The 26,515-nt window shown below is 39.4% G+C and overlaps 1 pseudogene; it reads right to left on the reverse strand.

The window, feature by feature from the left end:
• Nucleotides 1-26,365, reverse strand: LOC104221834 (probable flavin-containing monooxygenase 1; annotated as a pseudogene).
• Between the last annotated feature and the right edge of the window lie 150 nt (nucleotides 26,366-26,515).

The following is a 26,515-nucleotide window of genomic DNA, read 5'->3' on the forward strand; positions in this document are numbered from 1 at the left end:
ATAAAAGAGTGACAAGCTTAAGGTACCCGGCCATCAACACGAAGGAAAAGAAGAAAAGTACAGTAGGATTTTGAATACAAACGAGAACAGAAAAAAGGAGACCTCTCTGAAACTGGGAGAGGAGGCCCTGATATACGAATGTAAGCCGGCGTAATCCATTGGTCCATAAGGATCGAACCACTCAGCTAAAAGACCCTTTTTCCTTTTTGGATTCCATCTCATGTCTCTGCACAATTGGTCATTGTACCAAATATGCAACGTAGCGATGCATGATCTCCTGTAGTTCTTCGAATATGAATATCTCTTCTTGTATTTATCCCATTCTGCTATGTCTTTCTCCATTACCTTGATATTAGGTAGCTTAAATTTTCCATCAAAAAGTTCTGCCAGCCATCGGCATCTTATTTCCGAGGTGTATAGATTTGCATCACTTTCTGAGAATCCAATTATTGCCAGTTGTGGAATTTGGGGATGAATGCATTCCCTGAAAATCATCCGAAATGACATTACTTTCACACAAGATGAGGTTATATACATTCGGATAAATCTGATGAACGTATGCAAAAGAATTCCCACCGCTACACAAGGATTTAATACTCACCTATAGAGAGGAACTGCATCATCATCTTTCCCTACAATGAAGCCCTGGAATTTTGGTGATTCAAAAATGTGTTTGAGCTTATCAATTCCATTGAAGCCAGTAGCGAGTACGACTAAGTCGGATTTTATTGGTTCAGCCTGACCCTCGAGCAAGATACTTTCTTTAGAGAATCCAAAATTCTCTGCTTTATTCTTGATGAGCTTGATACTTCCTTCCTCAACCCTGTCGTAGAAGCCCTCTGGCAGTTTAGAAACTGAACATGAACTCAATTCTTTTTGGAAACTATGATCCGGCACCATTCCATATTTTGCAAGCCCCAGTTTGTGTTTTATATGGCTTTCTACAAATTTTGAGAAGGCCCACCTCTGTAAAATATGATAGTGAAATCGACTAATTAGTATTGCATGTTAGTTCTGTGACAGGAAGCTATTCAACAAGATATTTCAAAATTTAGGAAGCTACTCATAAATATTTACCAGAGGTGAAAGAATTGTTGCGAAGAGACTCAAAAGAAAGCCTTCACCGGGTTTAGGCACTGTGTTAGATATTGTCAGAGAGTATTTCAAATATAAGATTGTATGTCGGATAGATAGTCAAATATTGTAGGTAGAAGGTGTGATCTCAGGAATGCATTGTTGACTTATGTGTATATATTCTCGATGTAATTTATCATTTAAGCATGAAGTGAAATACACTTACATCATTCACATGGTATCAGACCCTCTACGATCTCGGTAGAGCCTCTTCGGCTGCTTTTTCCGGCAGTCACTACTTCCGGTCAGATCTTGTTACTCTCTGACCTCCGACTTCATTAGTAGTCTCCTTTCCCGGCCAGATCTTGTTTCCACAATCTTGAGTTCAGAAAGAAAGGCATTAATCTTGCCATTTTTGCAACACAATAAGAAATTTCTCTACTTTTGCTTCTTGTTGTTGTTATTGAAGTTGTAATGAGATAGAAAGAAGAGTTGCTGGGTCTTGTATTTTGAGAGAGGAACAGAGTAATTGGGTTTATGATAAGGTTTTCGTTAAAGCTAATTCAAGTCCACTTTATTGTCCCACCTCTTTATTGCTTTTTTCACAAAGTTCACTATTGATATCCGTTTTTCCTCTACATCAAACCATTACTTTGGTTTATTCTGGATTCTAGTGGAAGCTATTTGCAACATATTATTTTTACCTATTTGATCTTTCCGGAATTAGAATCTCAAAATGTCGACGCAAGACGATTCTTCACAGACAGGCGAGGCATCCACAATAGAAGAAGTCAAACCATTTTTCTCTTCAATTTCAAATCCTTCCGCTATTACTACCTTGTAGTAATAATTACTCACCGTGGTCTTCTTCAGTTGAGATGTGGTTCCTGGGACAGGGATATGAGGATCACTTAGTCAAAAATGCTAGTGAAAGACTAAGTGGACTCGAATTGATGCACAATTATGTAATCTTTTATGGAACTTTTTGGATCCTAAATTACTCAACTCGTTTCAATCTTGTAAAACTTGCTATAAAGTTTAGGACTAAAGCTAAAGCTTTGTATACGAACGATATACAACGAATATACAAAGTAGTTTCGGATTTAGTCCAACTTTAGCAGAACAATCAAGATATGGAGAGTTATTTAGGACAAATAGATACCTTGAAAGATCAATTTGACTCACTCATGCCATTTACTGCAAGTGTCACCACCCAGGAGCAACAAAGAGATAGGTTCTTTATGGTTTTGGCACTGAAAGGACTTCGACCTGATCTCAGCCCTGTAAAGGATCAGATCTTGGCAAGCTCAGTAGTTTCTTCATTAGTTAAGGTTTCAGCTCGACTATTGTGTATTAGAACAGAAACACTTGATACTAATAAAGTGAAGACATCTGTATTAGCTGTGCAAAATGAAAATCCACCGGAACAAAATGTCTCTCAAAGAGGAAAATATAAAAGCACCAGACCCTACTGCAATTATTGCAACAAGCCAGGCCATACTCGCCAAACTTGTTGGAAACTGCATAGTCGACCATCACGTACAAATAATCGCAGTACATGCCACATGGTTCAAAATGGTGGTGAAACAGATGATCAAGATGCTGATTTTATTACTTTATCTGGAGTGGATTATAGTGATTACCTGCAGTATCAAGAGGCTAAACGACAATCACTCTCATCTGGCACCTCAAAAACTGGTAATTTCTTTGCTTTTCTGAGCAGGTCTTCACCCAATTGCCCATGAATACTGGACTCTGGTGCATCTAACCATATCTCCGGTAATCAGAATCTTTTTTCAAACCTTATTCCTTCCTCAACCCTCTCTGCGGTTACCCTTGCTAATGGCTAGCGAACTGCAGTAAAAGGAATAGGAGAAGTGCAACTTCTTCCTTCTATCTCTTTAAACTCAATTTTATTTTCTATAGAATGCCCATTCAATTTGATTTCCATTAATAAATTAACCAAAAATCTTAATTATTCTGTCACTTTTTTTGCTAACTCTGTTGTTGTGCAGGACTGGAGAACGGGGAAGACGATTGGAACAGGATATGAGTCACAAGGACTATATCATATGTCCAGATCACAACCACCAGTTGCCTTCACTTCCGCTGCGTCACCTGACTACTCCATAGTCGTTTAGGCCACCCGAGTCTTGCAAAGCTTCAAAAATTAATTCCTAATCTTTCTACATTGTCTTCTTTTGAATGTGAATCTTGTCAGCTTGGGAAACACACTCGCACTTCGTTTCCTAAAAGAGTCAATAATAGAGCTTCATCTATGTTTGACATTGTTCACTCAGATGTTTGGGGTCCTAGTCGTGTTGTTTCAAGTTTGGGATTTCAGTATTTTATTACCTTTATTGATGACTTCTCCCGTTGCACACAGGTATTTCTAATGAAAAATCATTTTGAATTGTTTTCTATTTTTCAAAACTTTTGCGTTGAGGTAAATAATCAATTTGGTATTTCAGTAAAGGTATTACGTAGTGACAAAGCAAAAGAGTATTTATCATCCCCCTTCACTAGTTTCATGTCATCTCAAGGAATCACTCATCAGACTTCTTGTGCATATACTCCTCAACAAAATGGAGTCACCGAACGTAAAAATCGGCATCTCATTGAAACTGCTCGTGCCTTACTTATACACCATCATGTTCCTCTTCGTTTTTGGGGAGATGCTGTTCTCACTGCTTGCTATCTAATCAATGGGATGCCTTCTTCTATGTTGCAACATCAAAGTCCTCACTTAATTCTCTTTCCAGGTCAAAATCCCTATCATTTACCTTTGAGAGTGTTTGGATGTACTTGTTTTGTTCATGATCACAGTCCTGGAAATGACAAACTCCAACCAAAGTCAATTAAGTGTATCTTTCTTGGATACTCTCGTTACCAGAAAGGTTATAAATGCTATGATCCAAAAGATATTTGATCTCTGCGGATGCAACCTTCTTTGAGACGTCTCCCTATTTTCCACTAAACACTACAAATCAAAATTTGATGCCTCAAGTTTTGCCAGTGCCTATATTTCCTGTACCGCAGGTTAGTATTCCAGATAGCCCTCAAGGCTCTCCTCTTCCTCTCCAAGTACCTCTAGCTAATACTAATGATAGCACTACACCTAATTGTCACACCCATTTTTTCAAAACAAACCTCACTTAACCCTCTTAATTAATAAAAAGATTTCGCAAAGTTTTTCAATTTCAAAAGTGACAAAATTGCATTCAAAAGGAAATAACTCAGAGTCTCCACCTGACATTTGATTTCGGTGTGTCAGGTCACCGTTTTTCTAAAAGTAATTTTTTCCTTTCAAAACACTTGAGACTCCAAAACTAAGTCTGCACCAGAGATTTGGGTAAGGGGGTTCATTTGACTCGGGGAGAAAGTGTTAGGCACTCCCCAAGTCCCGTGAAGGTCACGGTTACGTACTCGATCTAGTTGGTTTTTAAAGCATTCAAATTGAGGTAAAATCACAGAAAAGGAAAACAAATACCAAAGAGGCTCGAGGTCGTCCCCATCTAAATGAAAGAAAATTAAAAGAAGGAAAATCAAAGTTCTAAATTACGCTACTTCTTCTACGATGTTCGTCACGACTTCCAATTACGGAATACTACAGGGTATTCCCCGGAATAAAAAATATACAAATCCTTTGGGGCATTCCCCGGATAAATTTAACTAAGGGAACGACATCTCGCCTCAAAACGAACAAAACATCCTAATATTGCCTACCTAAGTGATGACGGCCTAACCATTCTACTAGCGAATTGATTGATGAAATGAGAATAAATAGCAACACAAATTATCTCCAAAAATTATCTTTTAACTCTTGCTAACAAAACCCATTAACTTTATGGCTGCAGAGATTCTTTCATCAATTTGTGGCTCTTAACCTTTCTTAATAAATTCAGCCCAAATGTTACTAGGATAAAATTATAGCCTACATAGTTAACTAGATTAGGCCCCTAGACCCCATTCGTATCACATTTCCCTGAAATCAATTAACTGATAACAAGGATACAAGTCAGGATAATGGACTAAATAGAGGAGCGGAATTGCGGACAAGCAATCAAACGAAAAAAAGAAAAAAAATAACAATCAGAGTGCATTCATTTTCATCCAACATTCACAAGAATCACATGATAAACATTCAAAGAGCAGAGTAAGAATTGGACCTCAATGTCGAGTCGAAACTCTTCTGAAAATTAGATGAATGGCAGAGCTACGAGCCAAATAATACAGCAGTTTCAAAAGATTATTTGAAGCAAAGCTGGAAAACTGGAGACGGGACTTGAACCGCGATCCTCGTCGGCAACCTCGAACCTCCACTGACCAACTTCAAACCAAACCTCGAATGGAAACCAACCAAGATGGAACCTCGAACAACGATTTGCCAAGACGCTAAGAAATGGACTATGGTTTTCCGGCAGTTATGGTGAGAGAGCGATACTCGTTGCCGGCAAAAATAAAAGTGACGGAGCTTTGTTTTTGCTTTACGTGACCTCAAGTTAGTACTTATGTGGCTATGGAAAAAGAAGGAAATCAAGTGAGAAGATGAGTGTTTAAATATATTTCTGGGTGTTGGAGTCTTGGTGTGGAAGAGGACTTATGCGGCGTTAGGGATTTTTGCTCCTACTGTGTCTTGCTACTGTTCCGTTCCTCCCTCTATTTGTGCCGTTCCTCATCACTTTTTTTCTCGCTCCCCCTTTTGGGTGTATTAGATGCCCGTGTTATATAAGTCCAAGGGGTGAGAATTATGCTTGGGGACAAAGAAAATAATCCTCCAGAAATAAAACGTGTGGTCCCCCTCAATTGAAAAAGATCAATCTTTTGCATTACCTGGACCGTGCACATAAAAATAGGAGGGGCATAAGAATGAAAGCCAAAATCTGTTAATGTGCATGTGAATGTGATTATGTGGCAATAGGTCATTGGCAAAAATTAAATAAATAAAAAAAGCACGTGGGTATAAGGGCAAAAAATAAGGGAATGGATCACTTAAATTTCCTTTCTTGCCTCTGCTTTTGCTTCATCCGTTCTTTGCCTCTTTGCTTCCTTTTCCTTTTGTTTTGCTTTATTTGGTTTGTTCTTTTTTTTTTTCATTAATGGTAATATAAAATTATTACACAAAAATACTAGTTATCTATAATAAGTAATATTAGAAAGAGAAATAAAATAATTATATTAGAGAAATCTAAATAATACTCGGTATTTACTAAATACTTATAACTTAATATTACATTAAACCAAGTAAAAATATTTTTGAAACTTTTCTTTTTGATCCTTTGTAAGATAAAATAAAATAAAATAAAACTAACTAAACAAAATATCAATAATCTAAAATAAAAAAAAAATATTTTTGTAGTTTTCTTTTAGTTTTTAAGATAAAATAAGGCAAAAAGTTTAAAAATAGCCAAAATAGCAATATTAGACCTAAAATAAACATATAAACGCTAAAATATGTAAAATTTTGGGGAGGGTCAAAAATCACATGTCTACAGCTGCCCCTCTTTGAATGGAAATGCGAAGAGTTTTTAGACGAAGAACAACTAGACGGGTTTTTGACCCGACCCTTATTTGAAGAAACCAAAAACTAAGAGAAAGGAAGAGAGTGTGACCGAGCCTGGTATCTGAGCTGCCTACATATCCTTGACTATAAAGGAATCAGGCCACGTGTAGTTCAGAAGTGCGTGAGATGATGGAGTATGCCGAGGTAGAGAGTCGGTCGAGGTGCCGTCGAGGTTCCGGTCCGCAGTTCCTGCCATTACATCGAAAATAAAAGGAAAAATTACAGCAAAAGTAAAAGAAAAATACAAGATCCTATCTACTTCTTGTCTTAAATATTCCTTGAATCTCTACTCGATCTTCAATATGAAACCGGAAAAAATGGACCCTATTCTTCAGGCGGGCTCCTGATGCTTCTTAAGTTTGCGAATTAAAGTAACTCTGAAATGAATTCTCTCGTTCTCCAGGTGGGTGCCTGATTACCAAAACTTGAAACTGTATTCCCTCGTTATCCAGGTGGGAGCCTGATTGCTAAAACTTGAAACTGTATTCTCACGTTATCCAGGTGGGCGCCTGATTGCTAAAGCTTGAAACTGTATTCCCTCGTTATCCAGGTGGGCACCTGATTGCTAAAAACTTGAAACTGTATTCCCTCATTATCCAGGTGGGTGCCTGATTGCTAACTTAAAACTGTATTCCCTCGTTATCCAGGTGGGCGCCTGATACTGCAACAAAACAGACAAAACAAAAGAAATGTTTCTTCCCTAGTTTGGGATCTGGGCATATTTATGAGTGTTAATCAGATCATGTTACCTACAGAGCTCTAAGAATTTAAAAGCTAAATCCAATTATCCAGGAGGGCCCTGAAAACTTCAAATTAAATCTCATGTTAAGAGTGATAACTTTAAAGCTAAATTATATTTTCCGAAGGGGGAACTTACGCTAAAACTTAAAATTAAATCTCATTATCCAAAAGGGTCCTGAAAATTTAAAAACTACATCCCATTATCCAGGAGGGTCCTGATATTTTAAATTAAATCCCATTATCCAGGAGGGTCCTGAGAACTTTTAAAATTAAATCTCATTATCCAGGAGGGTCCTGCAAACTTTTAAAATTAAATCCCATTATCCAGGAGGGTCCTGAAAACTTCTAAAATTAAATCTTATTATCCATGAGGGTCCTAAAAACTTAAAAACTAAATCTCATTATCCAGGAGAGTCCTGAGAACTTCTAAAATTAAATTCCATTATCCAGGAAGGTCCTGAAAACTGGGAATGAACTTACCTGAGCCATGCTCTCATCTTGGAGGATTCTGAGCAGAATTTCTTGCTCCCTGAACCATGCTTTTCCATGGGAGGTCCCTGTGGATTAAAAAAAATATATTTCTTTCCCCTGTTTCAGACAAATAAAATCTTGTTAGTTTGAAAACGTGGTGGTTAGTTTGTGGCATCATTGCTGAGTGTCTACTTCCACCACTGCCATGCTTCATTCTGATTAGCTGCCTCGGGCTAGCAAGGAGTTGTTTGACCTTTTGATTGGAACTGGACCACAAAACCTCTACATGACCTGAATCTCTCACACTCACTTGTTGCATTGTGTTTTCATTTGAAAGTTGCTGAATCCTTACATTTTCTCAAAATTCAAGATTCACTTGATTGCCTAAACCTCAGTTATCACCATACTGCTTATTCTAAATCAAGTCAGTTGTGATGTGCCTGGTCGAACTCCGCTTTGCGCAATTTAGAAGCTGGTAGTAGGTTTTGAAATCCTTTCCTGCTTGTTTAACAAGGGTTAACTCGAAAGAGACCCATAAAGATAGACTCAAAGAGCAAAGTGAAATGATTTTTGGCAACAAGAACAAAGGAAAATTTTGAACACAGATGACTATATGAAGAAGAATGAGAAAAAGAAGACTTATCTGAGGGAAGCAGCCAGCTCCAATGATCATGACATGCATTTCGGATTGATCAGCCTAATCTGTCCAACCAATAATATTTTCAGTTCATGTCCTATCTTCATACTTCAAAATCGGGTTTTCACTGATCCAATTTCTCTGTAAAGTCATGAGCCTCATTCGACTTGTAGTGCCCGTTTTCACCAATAAGCCTCTCTCATTTGTTCATCTCTCAACTCACCATCGCCTTACGGTGCCCGCGAGGGTTTTCACCAATATGACTCTCTCATTTTAAATTTTCTCTCAGCTCACCATCGCTTTACGGTGCCCGTGAGGGTTTTCACCAATAAGACTCTCTCGTTTTAAATTTTCTCTCTTGCGCCCATGAACAAAGTGTTACCCATGATTTAAATCATACCTCTATCTCGTTTGATCTGGCATCTTTAAAGATTGATCAGAAGGTCTTTCTTTAGACCGTAATGTAGACTTTTGGACAGAGTTAGAAGGAAAGGGTGGCATGAAGGCTCAAACTAACTTAAGATGAAAAGAGGTCAAAATTATAACTTTTGGAATCAGATCTTTTCAAAACCAAAACTTCTGCCCTAGTTTCTTTGGGTCTGGGGAATTTTAATTTTTATTTTGATGGGATCGAACCGTGAGGCTGCCTACGTATCCTTAAAAGGAATCAGGTCGAATATAGTTCAAAAGAAAGTTGTTTGTTTTTGTTGCTTTTTTCTTTTCTTCTCTTTTCTTCTTTTTCTTTTTCTTCTTTTTTTTCCATCTTTTTCTTCTCTTTTTTTTTCTTTTCTTTTTCCTTCTTTTCATTTTTCTTATTTTCACTCATTCATCATCATTTTGTTTTCATTTTTTTTCATTCTCTACTTCTACTACTGATTCCAAAAGAAGGATATGAAAGAAAATAAATAAGGCTAAAAAAGGGTGGCAAGAGATGAAAGTGTTTGGGTAGTGGAACAAAGTGCCTTCGTCATTTCAACTTTGAACATGCCAAGTACATAATACAACTGAAGGTAAGCAAAGAAATCATACATAGTACCTCTTAACTGCATCAGAATTGATAGCCATATCTACATATTTGCCTTCTATGTCTGTTAAATACAAAGCACCATTGGTAAACACTTTTGCCACTATGAACGACCCCTGCCAGTTCGGGGCGAGCTTGCCTTTAACTTCAGCTTGATAAGGGAGGATATGTTTCAATACCATCTGGCCCACTTCGAATTTCCGAGAGTGCACCTTTTTATTGTATGCTCTTTCCATTCTTTTCTGATATAATTGACCATGACATACTGCAGCCAATCTTTTTTCATCAATCAAACTCAACTGCTCGAGCCGGGTTTTGACCCACACATCATCATCAATTTCGGCTTCTGCGATGATCCGAAGGGATAAAATCTCAACTTCTACAGTTATAACTGCCTCAGGTCCATATACCAGCAAATAAGGAGTTGCACCTACTGAAGTGCGGACAGTAGTGCGATAACCCAGTAAGGCAAAAGGCAACTTTTCATGCCATTGCCTAAAACCTTGCACCATCTTACGAAGTATCTTCTTTATGTTCTTGTTAGCATCCTCAACAGCTCCATTTGCCTTGGGGCGATATAGAGTGGAGTTCCGATGCATGATCTTGAACTGTTGGCATACCTCTTTTATCAAATGACTGTTGAGATTAGCAGCATTGTCTGTGATGATCGCCTTGGGAATTCTGAACCGACAGATGATATTTGACTGAACAAAATCCACCACTGCCTTCTTGGTCACGGACTTGAAAGTTACAGCTTCGACCCACTCGGTAAAGTAATCAATGGCCACCAGAATAAACCTATGCTCGTATGACGCTGTCGGCTCAATTGGTCCAATAACATCCATGCCCCAAGCAACAAAGGGCCAAGGTGCAGACATTGTGTGTAACTCAGATGGGGGAGAATGAATCAAATCACCGTGTACCTGGCATAGATGACACTTGCGAATAAAACTGATACAATCACGTTCCATGGTGAGCCAATAACAACATGCTCGAATTATCTTCTTTGCCAAGACATACCCGTTCATATGCGGCCCGCAAACTCCAGAATGCACTTCGGCCATGATAGTTGAAGCTTCTTTAGCATCTATGCACCTCAGCAGTCCTAAATCCGGAGTCCTCTTGTACAAGATTCCTCCACTCAAGAAAAATCCACTAGCCAGACATCTAATGGTTCTCTTTTGGTCACCTGTAGCATGTACTGGATATACCCTCGACCTGATGTATTCCTTGATATCGTGGAACCAGGTTCGCCATCTATTTCCTCTTCCACCATATTACAATAAGCATGTTGATCATGAACTTGGATATACACGGGGTCGACATAAGCCTTGTCCGGATGATGTAACATTGACGCCAGAGTAGCCAAGGCATCAACAATCTCATTATGAATCCTGGGAATATGTCTAAATTCAACCGACCTAAATCGTTGACAAAGATCATACAGTCACTGTCGATACGGTATGAGCTTCAAATCTCGAGTCTCCCATTCTCCTTGAATCTGGTGAACTAACAAATCTGAATCTCCCAGAATAAGTGTTTCTTGGACTCCCATGTCTATAGCTAACCTCAAACCCAGAATGCATGCTTCGTACTCAGCCATGTTGTTGGTGCAATAAAATCGAAGCTGGGCTCTTACAGGGTAGTGTTGCCCTGTTTCAGAGATAAGTATGGCCCATATTCCGACACCTTTCATGTTAGCAGCTCTATCAAAGAAGAGTTTCCAACCTGGCTTTTCATCGTGGTCATTCTCATCAACACACATGACCTCTTCATCAGGAAAATAAGTCTTCAGTGGCTTATATTCATCATCCACCAGATTCTCGGCCAAGTGGTCGGCCAAGGCTTGGGCTTTCATCGCGGTCCGGCTCACATAGATGATGTCAAACTCTGTAAGTAAAATTTGCCACTTTGCAAGTCTTCCCGTGTGCATAGGCTTATAAAAGATATACTTTAGAGGATCCATGCGAGAAATGAGGTAAGTAGTGTAGGACGACAGATAATGCTTCAACTTTTGCGCCACCCAAGTTCGGGCGCAACATGTCCTCTCAAGCAGGGTGTACTTAACCTCATAGGGAGTGAACTTCTTACTAAGATAATAGATTGCTTGCTCCTTCTTTCCCGTGACGTCATGTTGACCCAATACACAGCCAAAAGAATTATCCAAGACTGTCAAATAGAGAATTAAAGGTCTTCCAGGCTCTGGTGGGACCAACACAGGTGGATTCGACAGGTACCTCTTGATCTTATCAGATGCTTCTCGACACTCGTCAGTCCAATTGACCGCAGCATTCTTCTTCAGTAGCTTAAAGATGGGATCACAGGTTGTCGTGAGTTGAGCAATAAACCTGCTGATGTAATTTAACCTTCCAAGTAGGCTCATCACCTTTATTTTGTTCTTTGACGGTGGTAACTCTTGAATGGATTTGATCTTCGACAGATCCAACTCAATACCGCATCTACTGACCACAAATCCTAGCAGTTTCCCAGAGGGGACACCAAAGGCACATTTTGTCGGATTGAGCTTGAGGTTGTACGTGCGGAGCCTTTGAAAAAAATTCCTCAAGTCCCTAACATGGTCAGACTGCTTCTTTGACTTTATGATCACATCATCTATATAAACCTCAATCTCCTTGTGTATCATGTCGTGAAATATGGTGGTCATCGCCCTCATATATGTTGCCCAGTATTCTTCAGACCGAATGGCATTACCCAGTAGCAATATGTCCCCCATGGCGTGATGAACACTGTCTTTTCTGAATCTTCCTCATCCATCAAGATCTGGTGATATCCTGCGTAACAATCTACAAAAGACCTAATCTCATGCTTGGCACAATTATCGATCAGAATGTGAATGTTCGGCAACGAAAAATCATCCTTTGGGCTTGCTTTGTTAAGATCACAGTAATCAACACATACCCTGGTCTTACCATCTTTCTTTGGTACTGGCACAACATTGGCTAACCAAGTGGGATATCGAGTGACCCGAATGACCTTTGCAGTAAGCTGCTTTGTGATTTCTTCTTTGATCTTCACACTCATATCAGTCTTGAACTTTCGCAACTTTTGCTTAATAGGAGGGAATACTGGATCAGTTGGCAATTTATTAACTACCAGATCAGTGCTCAGGCCCGACATATCGTCATATGACCATGCAAAGACATCTTTGTACTCAAACAATAATTTGATTCTTTCATCCTTAACTTGCGGTTCTAAATACACACTTATCTTGGTTTCCCTAACATCATACTGGTCCTCTAAATTAATTGCTTCAATTTCACTCAAATTAGGCTTTGGTTTTTCTTCAAATTGTTTTAACTCTTTACGGATTTGCTCAAATGCTGCTTCTTCTTCATATTCTATTTCATCATCATATTCTACTTCTTGGATTATTATTTCAGAATTAGATTGGCTTTTAAGACTCGGCTGAACATTCTTCATGCATGTCATATCATTGCAACCAGCATAAAAAGAACTGTAGAAAAGAAAAAAGAACAAAATAGAACACTATTAGGAATAACGGAAAACGGGAAATTGCACTTCATTGAAAATAAAGAGATAGAAGGGTTTGAACATCAAAACAAGGAAAAACTAAAAATCTGGATTACAACCCTGGAATAACCCAGATAACAGAAAGGAAAACAAAGCAAACTACCAAAACTCCTTCCTGGTGGGGAGAAGAGTAGCTTCCCAATTGCTAAGCTTCACGTTTGGGCCAACGAGCTGCACATCTGCTTTACTAAAGCCTTCACCAACTTCTACCATATTGACCTCATCAAACAAACTTTGGAACCTCTTAATCAGCTCTTCATCAACATCGACCACATTTTTTGAGATTGAGGAGGTTGGAGGTTTTTAGGCCCCTGGCTTGACAAAAGACTTAGAGATGTGTGGGACGGGCTTGGGGAGCGACCATACCTTCTGTTTTAGATTTTTAACCTTTTTTACGTCCTTCTCTGTGGGCATGAATCCCAAACCGAATGTACCAGGATTCCTACTGGGGCGCATTGGATGCACAATACCATGTAGAGATGAGCCCAGACCCTTGCCTGACACAAAACCAATCTTCAGCATTTCATTCGCAACCATGACGAATACGGAAGATAGCTTAGGACCCGGAATGCATTTTCCTTCAGGAAATTTCTCAACAGACACTGTTTCGAAAGTCTGATAGACCCAAGGTGCCTTATTATCTTCAGCTTCGATAAACGGAACAATTATGTCATTACGAGTTGACAGGTCCTCATCACCGTGCACAACTATTTCGTACTTGTCTCATTCAAACTTCACCATTTGGTGTAGAGAAGACGGGACTGCCTTAGCAGCATGTATCCAGGGCCTGCCCAACAACAGATTGTAGGAGACATCCACATCTAACACTTGGAATTCCATGGTAAACTCAACTGGCCCTATCGACAATTCGAGCATTATATCTCCAATAGAATATTTACCTCCCCCATCAAAGCCTCGAACACACACACTGTTCAAGTGGATTCTTTCGGTGCCAATCTTCAGTTTTTGCAGAGTAGACAAGGGACAAATATTCTCACTAGAGCCATTGTTAACCAAAACTCTTGAGACAACAGAATCTTCGCACTTCACCGTGAGATAAAGAGCTCGATTGTGTTCTGTACCCTCCATAGGAAGTTCATCGTCTGAGAAAGTAATCCTATTTACTTCGAAGATCTTGCTAGCTATCTTATCCAAGTGATTTACTATGATCTTATCAGGAACATGTGCCTCATTCAAAATCTTCATCGAGACCCTGCGATGTTCATCTGAATGTATCAGCAAAGACAAAAGAGAAATCTGAGCTGGTGTTTTCCTTAACTGCTCCACAATGGAATAATCCTGCACTTTCATCTTTTTCAGGAACTCCTCAGCCTCTTCCTCGGTGACCGATTTCTTTACTGGCATTTGGCTATCTTTGAATGGCTTGGCCTTCCTTAATTCTTCTGGAGTGAAACATCTCCCAGAATGAGTCAATCCTCTAGTTTCATTAACCTTTTCCTCTACTTCTTTTCCTTTGTATGTCACTATCACTTGTTTGTAGTTCCACAAAACAGCCTTGGCATCGATCACTGACAGCTGGGTCACTAGTTTAGTGATGATAGGGGTGATAGGAGCCCCTTTCACAACTAGGACAGGCTTACTTAGAATCCCTAGCACTACCACCTTTGAACTTTCCGGACTTGCCCCAATATCTTTTGAATGCCCTTTCACAACCAACACCGGTGGCTTCAGATTGAGCGAGCTCGGCTTTTCTGTTGCCCCTCAACTGTCAAGGGCTTTGCTTTGGTAGAGTTTGGAGCTTTAACCAAATTACTTTCACTGGCCCGAATCATCATGATGGACTTAGAAGACTTCTTGGGATCCCCATCCTTGTGAACTATTTCAATCATATGTGTCTCTTCATGGGCTGGCAAAAGGTTTTGGTTGATGTTTGGTGCGTCTGGGCTTTGAACTACAATATGGTTTGTATCAATGAGCTCCTGGATTGCCCTTTTCAAATGCCAGCACTTCTCTATGTCATGCCCTGGAGCATCAGAACAATAGGTGCACCTCAAGGAATAATCGAGGTTCTTTGGAGGAGGATTTGGTATCTTCGACTCAATCGGTGTCAAGACGTGCAACTACCTTAACCTTTGAAACAAACTAGCATAGGACTCTCCAAGCGGGGTAAAAGTTTGTTTTCGCTGCTGCCTCTCTCTTCTGGCTGATTGAAAATTTGAACCATTGGGGTTTTGGTAAGGTTGTGGAGGTGGATAGGCATTTTGTGGAGCTGGGTGGGTATTCTGTGGGACTGGGGCACGCCATTGCGGGTAATAAGGGGGTTGAGCATATGACTGTGCATGGTGAACAAGGTATTGGGATGGCCTGTCTGAGTATTGAGGGTTTTGCGGGGAAAAGTAATGTTGAGGTGGATTATATGGAGCTTGGACGTAAGTTTGAGGTCGGGGTCGAGGATGGGTGTATTGATGAGGTGAACCCCTCTGGCCATGCCATGATCCGGAGACAACCATAACGACATCTTCCTTCTTCTTCTTGCCTAGCAAACTTCCGGTACCACTCTGGATTACCTGGGTGGTTGCTTTTATAGTAGAATAGCTCATGATCTTACTCGACTTGAGCACCTCTTCCACCATTTCTCCCATCTTCACCACATTATTGAAAGACTTACCAATGGCTGAGATCAAGTGGCCATAGTAAGTGGACTCCAGGGCTTTAAGAAAGTATTTAACCATCTCGTCCTCTTCTATCTGAGGATTGACTCATGCAGCTTTCTCCCTCCATCGGAACCCATATTCTCTAAAGCTTTAACTGAGTTTCTTTTCCACCTTGGTCAGAGATAAGCGGTCTAGAACAATGTCTATATTGTACTGAAAGTGCCGGGTGAAGGCCTGAGCCATATCATCCCAGGTGTACCACCTGCTAGCGTCCTGGCGGGTGTACCATTCTAAAGCTGCCCCACTCAGACTTTGGCTGAAGTATGCCATTAGTAATTCGTCTTTTCCCCCGGCGCCTCTCATTTTACTGTAATAACCCCTCAAATGAGCTATAGGATCCCCATGGCCGTCATATAAGTCAAACTTGGGCATCTTGAACCCGGCATGCAGTTGGACATCGAGGAACAAACACAAATCCTTATAGGCCATACTCACATGGTTTCCCAACCCTTGCATATTTCTCAATGATTGCTCCAGACTCTGTACCTTCCTAAACATCTCTTCTTGCTCTGCATTCTTGGGTGGTTTGTCAGTTTCAACATGAGACTCAAATTGGGGAGTGTAAGAGTAAGGATCTAGGACTTTGAAGGTGGGCTCTGGTGCATAGTAGTGGGCATCTGGAGGGGGAATGCGGGCTCACTAGAGAATCAGTAGAGGGTAGCTTGTGGAGGGGGTACAAAAATAGGAGCAGATGTCAGAGTAGGGTGCGAGGTTGTTTTGGGTGGCGGAGCATGAATAGTTTGGGCTGAAGTGCCGGGGTAGTTGTGGTAAGAGGTAAAGCCAGGTGCGTGTTGTGGGGAAAGATCAATGGTATTGGGCATCTGGGATTGAGAGAGTGGTGGAATGGAAGCAGGGTTTTCTGAGTAGTTGGTAGGGAACGAGGGTGGAGGGTGTCCCTTAATACAGGCCTGATACATTTCCGCCATCTGGTGCTTCAACCTCCGGACCTCCTCTTGCAATTCTGATTCCGACTCAACAATCTCCCTTGGTGGGTCTACAACTCTAGTGTCTGTTTCCTTGCTAGCCATGACTGTTTGACCTTTTGATCAGGTGTTGTATGGATGACTTGCCAGGATGCCTACAAACTAACCACCTTCCTGAAATTAAATAAAGATAACAAAGGACAACAACACAAAATCACCATGTTAACGTTAGGGCATTTATCATATGATAATATCACATTACGTGCAATGCACTTAGCAACAATTAACGGTTCTAAAATGACTTTGAGGGTCGCAGGATCATATGGCATCATCCCAATTTGCTCATTTCGATCCTTCATCCTCTTTCTTTTCCAACACCTCTTATAACTTTTTCCTCTTTTATCTCTTCTCTTTTTTTTTGAACGAGAAATGATTTGATCGAACCCGATGTAGGTTGCTTACATATCATGTCCCTCATGAATCAGACCAAGAGTAGTTCTGGAAAAGTGATGGAAAATAAACTAAAAACAAAAGCTTTTTGGGATTTTTCGTTTAAAACTTTTCGATATTAAAATACAAAGAGAAGTACGATAATGAAAGACATGATAGACTCGACTACACTATGACAAACTCTGCCCCTACCTAAAGGACTCAGTACTCCTAGACAAGATGCGAAAGTAAAAGATAACATAAGACAATCACAAAACACCTAAATATAATGACTCCTCAAGTTGCTCCTGAATGCGACGGTCCTGACTGGGATGGTCCTAGGCTGTCCGTCATGTTCAAACTCTGTTACATGCCTCATAAAGAAACACCGATGCTAGGAATAAATGCCCTGGCGTATGCCCCCGCATCCTGAAGACTGACCCTAAACAAATACTGGCCATGCTGCTCTACGTTTGCTGCCAATCCCGCTAACTGAGACTTTATCAACTCAAGCTTATACTAGGGATCTTGGTTCAATGCCTCCTCAAAATCATCTATCTGAACTGTCCGACCCCTAAGTTGTGCTGGCAATGGGATGCTGACCCCTGGCGGGACGGACTGTAACCAAATCAAGTACTCCTGAGTACACTCAGGCCTGGCAACGTCCTCTACTAATGTATTTTTCCTCATCCTCTTTGCATTGTTCCAGTATTGCACATACTTGATTTCGTCAGCCGCCTTTTTGCTAAAATTCATGATGTGCCTCCGAAGATTCAAAGTTGGAGGCTCCTCTTGTCTTCTGCCCAACTGCCGCATTACCTAACGGGAGTGTACGGCCTGACACACTTGAGTCCTATCAGCATCAGGAAAGGCTGCATGAGGCACCCTACCAAGATATCATCCAAAGGTAGCCAAAGGTAAGCCCACAAAACATTCCCATTTGTCCTCAAACCAAGGAACTCAATCCAAGCCGTGACGCCTACTGGGTATGTAAACTTAGGAGATTTCATCCTACGCTCTATGCATACCACTCGATCCCTCAAGGCACGGTCGATGGGACAAAGTAAGGAAGCGGTGTGCAAATACTCCAAAATCCACAGTTGTAGCAAAAGGTTACTTCCCTCAAAATATCTGACACCTCCCCTAACCTCACTCAGGGCTCGATACAACTCTGCTAAGATCATCGGCACAACGATAACGGTTTGGATTGCTTCTCATGAAATAGTTCCATTACCACTGATTGCAGACGGGTGCTGATGTGCCTCTCATCTAATGGAAAAACCAATAATCCCAACAAAGCAACGCTGAAAGTTTCGAGGCGACATCTTTGCCACTTTGCCTAGGTTGTGCAGAACTCATCCCAAAAGACGTCAAAACTATCTTGTGGTCCAAATCTAGCAAACAAATAATCCAAGGATATCCAGGACTGCTCGAAAATTTTTAAATGTTTATTATCTTTCAAGCCCAGGTCGCTGAGGAATCTTGTCCTAGAGTGGTCTTAGAGAAGTATCATGTCCTTGCCTATATAGCTTAAACGAGTGAGACCAGACATTTCCGACAAGGTAGGAGTCATCTCACACTCTCCAAATCTGAAAATCAAATTTTGCGGATCCCAATAAGTCAGCATCGCCTCCACTAAGTCTGGGCGAGGTGTGATATCAAGAAGAGAAGTTAGGGTGCCCAATTTCTGCATTAACTCATGCTGCTCTAACAATGAAAACATTTTCCACCACTTGATCAATTTCCTGGGAATCTTTACTACCATCAACACTTTGGATCGAATCAGCGGATCCATACCTGAACGAAGAGAACATGATTAGCAACTCGGGACACTACATGACACAACAACATTTCCTAGTGGACAAATGCAAGACACAATTTGGTTATATTTTGCAGATTGGCCTAAGTGGCTGAAAGTGACTATTAGTGCAAACTTGACCTCTAATGCATGAAAAATACTCCATTTAAAGCTTACATGACTCCAACATCCCAATGATCATGACCTTAAAAATTACTTTGCGAAAATTGACCCTTTTTTGCAAAAAATGACCGATATGGCCAAATGTGGCTAGGAACGCAAACCCGACATGGATGGAACTTAAATTGATATGACACCGAGTTGAAACTCAAGATCTTAAGACTTTGGTAATTGAACCACTTTTGCGAAAATAACCCTATTTTGCAAGACTGGTCGATGTGGCCAAAAGTGGCTAGACATGCAAATTTGACAGGAATGAACCTTAGAATTGAGAGGACACTTTATTGTAGACTCAGGGCTTTAAGACAGGAGATAACAAACTACTTTGAAAAAAATACTCCTATTTTTGCAAAAACGTCTGATGTGGCCAAATATGGCTATACATGCAAGATTTGGCTACGACCCCAGAAGCCAAGAACCTAGGACCTACTAGGAAGACCGGACCCTATGTGGGTTACCTACGTATCCCGCCCCGGAAGACGAGAATCAGGTTCGCGTAGTTCGGGAAGATGCAACTAATTTGAAAAAAACTATATTTTTTGTCTTTTCGAAAAATGACGAAAAATGTAAAAACTTTTGGATTTTCTTTTTCATTTTTTTGAATTTTTGGAAATTATGAAAAATGTAAAATCTTTTTGGATTTTTTTTTTTTGAATTTTTGGAAAATAATGGAAAAATGTAAAATCTTTTTGAATTTTCTTTTTCTTTCTTTACTTGAATTTTTGAAAAATAATGGGAGAGTGTAAAATCTTTTTTGGATGTTTCATTTTCAATCAATTTTTTTGATTTTTTGAAAAACTATGAAAGAAAGATGCGAGTAGGCCCTACTTGCTTCATTTTTCACCCTTCTTTCCAAGACATCAGTCTTCCAAATGACCTTTGTACCCTCACAGATGCAACATTTAGCACATAGGATGATTAAATGTCATTTTGGGTCACGGGCCCATTTTGACAAAATTTGGACAGGCTTCCTACAAAGGGACACGGTACCTGATACCGAGCCCTACTAGGTCTAAATGACATGATGCAAATAAAAATGACCTAAAGGATGACCTAAGTTTGGGGTTCACTAACAAGGCAATTCGGGGGAGCGTATGGTCGATGGTGGCTGCTCAAGCTTTCCACCCACTCCATACGTCCGACGGCCCCCCTCCTAAAATAAGTGTAACTCAACGAAAAGTTCGTGTACGCGACGCGTACTCCGAGACTTATTGCAGAAAGAATTGACCGGGTAATGCATATGATGACAGTTATAAAGCAGTAAACACATAAAGCAAAAACTGTAAACACATAAACAACTAGCAAATAACAAAATATAAAAACATAATAAAAATTAAGTAAAGTTAATGAAAAAACATAAAAACCTCAAACAAATATTCTAAAAGCCAACAAAATCAAGTACTAGATCAAACCCGCAAGTCCCCAGCAGAGTCGCCAGAGATGTCACACCTTTTTTTAAAAAAAAAAACCTCACTTAACCCTCTTAATTAATAAAAAGATTTCGCAAAGCTCGAAAGGGTTTTTCAATTTCAAAAGTGACAAAATTGCGTCCAAAAGGAAATAACTCAGAGTCGCCACCTGACATTTGATTTCGGTGTGTCAGGTCACCGTTTTTCTAAAAGTAATTTTTTCCTTTCAAAACACTTGAGACTCCAAAACTAAGTCTGCACCAGAGATTTGGGTAAGGGGATTCATTTAACTCGGGAAGAAGGTGTTAGGCACTCCCCAAGTCCCGTGAAGGTCACAGTTACGTACTTGATCTAGTTGGTTTTTAAAGCATTCAAATTGAGGTAAAATCACAGAAAAGGAAAACAAATACCAAAGAGGCTCGAGGTCGTCCCCACCTAAATGAAAGAAAATTAAAAGAAGGAAAATTAAAGTTCTAAATTACGCTACTTCTTCTACGATGTTCGTCACGACTTCCAATTACAGAATACTACAGGACATTCCCTGGAATAAAATATATACAAATCCTTCGGGGCATTCCCCGGATAAATTTAACTAAGGGAATGACATCTCGCCTCAAAACGAACAAAACGTCCTAATATTGCCTACCTAAGTGATGACGGCCTAATCATTCTACTAGCAAATCAATTGATGAAATAAGAATTTATAGAAACACAAATTATCCCTAAAAATCATCTTTTAACTCTTGCTAACAAAACCCATTAACTTTATGGCAGCAGAGATTCTTTCATCAATTTGTGGCTCTTAACCTTTCTTAATAAATTCAGCCCAAACGTTGCTAGGATAAAATTATAGCCCATGCAAGTTAACTAGATTAGCCCCTAGACCCCATTCGTATCACATTTCCCTGAAATCAATTAACTGATAACAAGGATACAAGTCAGGATAATGGACTAAATAGAAGAACGGAATTACGGACAAGCAATCAAACGAAAAAAATATAAGAAAAATAACAATCAGAGTGCATTCATCTTCATCCAACATTCACAAGAATCACATGATAAGCATTCAAAGAGCAGAGTAAGAATTGGACCTCAATGTCGAGTCGAAACTCTTCTGAAAATTAGATGAATGGCAGAACTACGAGCCAAATAATACAACAGCTTCAAAAGGTTATTTGAAGCAAAACTGGAAAACTGGTGACGGGACCTAGACCGCGATCCTCGTCGGCAACCTCGAACCTCCACTGACCAACTTCAAACCAAACCTCGAATGGAAACCAACCAAGATGAAACCTCGAACAACGATTTGCCGAGACGCTAAGAAATGGACTATGGTTTTCCGGTAGTTATGGTGAGAGAGCGATACTCCTTGCCGGCAAAAATAAAAGTGACGGAGCTTTGTTTTTGCTTTAGATGACCTCAAGTTAGTACTTATGTGGCTATGGAAAAAGAAGGAAATCAAGTGAGAAGATGAGTGTCTAAATATATTTCTGGGTGTTGGAGTCTTGGTGTGGAAGAGGACTTATGCGGCGTTAGGGATTTTTGCTCCTACTGTGTCTTGCTACTGTTCCGTTCCTCCCTCTATTTGTGCCATTCCTCATCACTTTTTTTCTCTCCCCCCCTTTTGGGTGTGTTAGATGCCCGTGTTATATAAGTCTAAGGGGTGAGAATTATGCTTGGGGGCAAAGAAAAGAATCCTCCAGAAATAAAATGTGTGGTCCCCCTCAATTGAAAAAGATCAATCCTTTGCATTACCTGGACCGTGCACATGAAAATAGGAGGGGCATAAGAATGAAAGCCAAAATCTGTTAATGTGCATGTGAATGTGATTATGTGGCAATAGGTCAATGGCACAAATTAAATAAATAAAAAAAAGTACGTGGGTATGAGGGAAAAAAATAAGGGAAGGGATCACTTAAATTTCCTTTCTTGCCTCTGCTTTTGCTTCATCCGTTCTTTGCCTCCTTGCTTCCTTTTCCTTTTGTTTTGCTTTATTTGGTTTGTTCTTTTTTTCTTTTTTTTCATTAATGGTAATATAAAATTACTACACAAAAATACTAGTTATCTATATTAAGTAATATTAGAAAGAGAAATAAAATAATTATATTAGAGAAATCTAAATAATACTCGGTATTTACTAAATATTTATAATTTAATATTACATTAAACCAAGTAAAAATATTTTTGAAACTTTTCTTTTTGATCCTTTGTAAGATAAAATAAAATAAAACTAACTAAACAATATATCAATAATCTAAATTAAAGAAAATATTTTTGTAGTTTTCTTTTAGTTTTTAAGATAAAATAAGGCAAAGAAGTTGAAAAATATCCAAAATAGTAATATTAGACCTAAAATAAATATATAAATGCTAAAATATGTAAAATTTCGGGGAGAGTCAAAAATCACATGTCTACACTGATCTGGATACATTGGCAGCTCCCCATGACTCATCTCTTGCTCCTAAGTCACCTGCTCCAGTCATGCCTTCATCAGATGCAGTAACTCCACCAATTGCCATACGCAAAGGTATACGTACTACTCAGAAACCAGTATGATTTAACTGTTTAAGTTATCATCGATTGTTCCCATTATATTATACCTTTGTATCTGCTTTATCTCATGTACCTATACCAAACACTGTTGGTGAAGCATTGGAATATTCAGGGTGGAAAGGTGCTATGATCAAAGAAATGACTGCTCTAAAGACCAATAACGCTTGGAAATTTGTCCAGTTACCAAAAAGAAAATCTACTGTTGGATGTCGGTGGATCTATACAGTAAAGGTAGGTTCAGATGGAACAATTGATCGCCTGAAAGCTCGCCTTGTTGCTTAGGGATACACCCAGATTTATGGCCTTGATTATGGTGACATATTCTCCCCCGTTGCCAAAATTGCATCTGTCCGACTGCTTATCTCCTTAGCAGCAATGCGTCGTTGGTCGCTTCATCAACTAGATATAAAGAATGCTTTCTTACATGGTGAGCTTGCTGAGGAAGTTTATATGGAGCAACCTCTTGGGTTTGTTGCTCAGGGGGAGACAAACTTAGTATGTCGCCTGAAACGTTTATTATATGGCCTTAAGCAATCTCCGAGAGCATGGTTTAGAAGATTTAGCTCTGTTGTCCAACAATTTGGGATGTCTCGAAGTGAAGCAGATCACTCCGTTTTCTATCGACATAATGGTCCATAAAATAATATTTATCTGGTCATTTATGTTGATGACATTATCATAACTGGAAATGATCAAGAAGGAATATCTCAACTAAAGCAGCATCTATTCAGTCACTTTCAAACCAAGGACTTTGGGAAGTTAAAGTATTTCTTGGGAATCGAGGTAGCACAATCCAAAACAGGTATTGCTATCTCACAAAGAAATATGCTTTGGACATACTAGAGGAAACATGCATGTTAAACTGCAAACCTATTGACGCTCCTATGGATGCAAATGTCAAACTCGTCCCTGGACAGGGGGAGCCATTGAATGACCCTGACAGATATCGAAGACTGGTCGGTAAACTAAATTATCTTACTATCACACGACATGATATTTCATTTGCAGTAAGTATGGTTAGTCAGTTTCTCCAAGCTCCGTGTAAAGATCATTGGGACGCAGTAATTCGCATTCTAAGATACACCAAAAAATCTCCAGGGCAAGGACTATTATATGAAGACAAAGGTCACACAGACATTGTTGGATATTCTGATGCTGATTAGGTAGGTTCTCTGTCAGATAGACGATCTACTTCTGGGTACTGTATCATGATTGGGGGGGGGGAATCTAATCTCTTGAAAAAGTAAAAAGCAAGATGTTGTTGCCAGATCTAGTGCAGAAGCAGAATATCGAGCTATGGCCCTTGCTACATGCGAGCTTATTTGGTTGAAACAACTCCTCCAAGAATTGAAATGTGTCGAATTCAAACAGATGAAGCTTATATGTGACAATCAAGCTACCCTTCATATTGCATCTAATCCCGTTTTTCATGAAAGAACGAAACATATAGAGGTAGATAGTCATTTTATTCGGCAGAAGATTGAGTCCGGATGTATTGCCACCAACTTCGTCGGTTCAAATGACCAGTTGGCAGATGTGCTTACTAAGTCCCTTAGAGGAGCTCGGATTGAACACATTTGTAGCAAGCTTTGAGCATATAACATGTATGCTCCATCTTGAGGAGGAATGTTAGATATTGTTAGAGAGTATTTCAAATATAAGATTATATGTCGGATAGATAGTCAAATATTGTAGGTAGAAGGCGTGTTCTCAGGAATGCATTGTTGACTTATGTGTCTAGCTTTTGTGTATATATTCTCGATGTAATTTATCATTTTAAACATAAAGTGAAATACACTTACATCATTCACACACCGTAAGTTCAAAGAATCGAGTTAGGTAAAAATATCCCAAAGATAATCCCCATGGGGAAAATCTTGAAGGTTCCAATGCACTGTCCTGATTATTACTGCGCATGGACGCTCAATCCCTGCAAAATAATTAAACCCCAAGAATCAAGCTTATGTACGTTTATAAACAAACAAGAAATTAAAGATATATATATATATATATATTATATAATGGAAAATCACAACTAGGAGTACTTACCATTAAGTGCAGAGCATTCCATGGCAATGTCCATTCCTGATTTCTTGTACCCAACGACGGTTACATGTTTTCCTTTGACAAAGTTGGTTGCAGTTGTTGAGTCCATTTTGGAATAGTCCATTGAATGGATTACTTCACCTTCAAAATCTTGGGGTCCTTTGTTTGGAGGGAATTCAGGGATTTTTGGAACGTGACTGAACCTTCCATGCAAACTACTACAAAATCAGCTTCGTATACCTGCACGTATTTCAATTTTCAACTAGCCATGAGAAATTAAATGATGATGCATGTGCTTATAATCCTTCATTTAATTGTAAAATTGGTAACTAAGACTTTCTAATATGAATGTTTTGTTTTCAACATACCTTGAACACTTATATAGTAACATCTTATGGAATCTAACAACTTCTGTTCTGTTTATCACAAAAGATTTTAGTCTTTCCACTGATAAACTCTGCTCATGTCAAACCAAAAATAATCATTGAACTAAACTATTAAATCTCAGGTCAAATTAAAACATTTTACTTTTGAACAGGCAAAGAATTAATTGCAAGAAGATTAACACTTTAACATTCTATTTCCTTTCTGTTACTATTTGTTAACCAAACACTGCCGTGCACAGATGTGAATGGAAAAAGAAAAGCAAACTAGCTAGAAAGGGAAAAGAGAAGTCCAAACAAACCAAACAGAAAAGATTTGAGGAGTATTTATGCTTATCTAAGTTACTAAACGTTAAAAATGCTTATCATATTGGACGCCTGACTCCTACACGAATCTCGAATGCCAATGGGAACATTTTGGAAGCGATAAAGAAATAATAAAGCAGTGGCTTAGAGACCTTTTTTTTAATGGATTTGCTGTAATCGGATGGTTAATTACCTGTGTGTCGAGGGTTCGAGTGTCCTGTACAGTTACGTTCCATTTCCCCTTAGAGCTAAAAGGCTCGCCGGTGCCACACCACAAATCCCATTCTCCATTGGAGTCACCACCAGATTCATAGCTGAGGCTCAACACTTTGCTATTGAACTGAATGTGACAGAGCAAATCAAAATGACGAGCGTATGATTCAATGTACTCTAAAACGGTGCGTTGGTCGGGGAACACATCGGTTACAGAATCAGGCCATGGAAAATCAGAGAACTGGTAAAGAGGTTTTGGTGTATGCAGCTTGGTACTCCCAATTGTCTTAGTCCATACACCTCCAATGCTATTCTCGGACTCAAATACAATAGGATCAAAACCTTTTGAAAGTGTGTACTTGCTTCTTTCTGCTTTCTCTACGATCATTATTTGCCATTAATTTTTACTGCAACACTCTCTCCTCGATCTTTTTTTCTGTAATATGAGGATGATGGAGTTGAATGTTGATAGCTACAGAACTTGAATTAGCCTCTATATAGTATAGTTAATGACCGAGAGATGAGATAATTTGATTCC

Source organism: Nicotiana sylvestris, chromosome 1, assembly GCF_000393655.2.
Source record: "Nicotiana sylvestris chromosome 1, ASM39365v2, whole genome shotgun sequence".
Taxonomy (NCBI): Eukaryota; Viridiplantae; Streptophyta; class Magnoliopsida; order Solanales; family Solanaceae; genus Nicotiana; species Nicotiana sylvestris.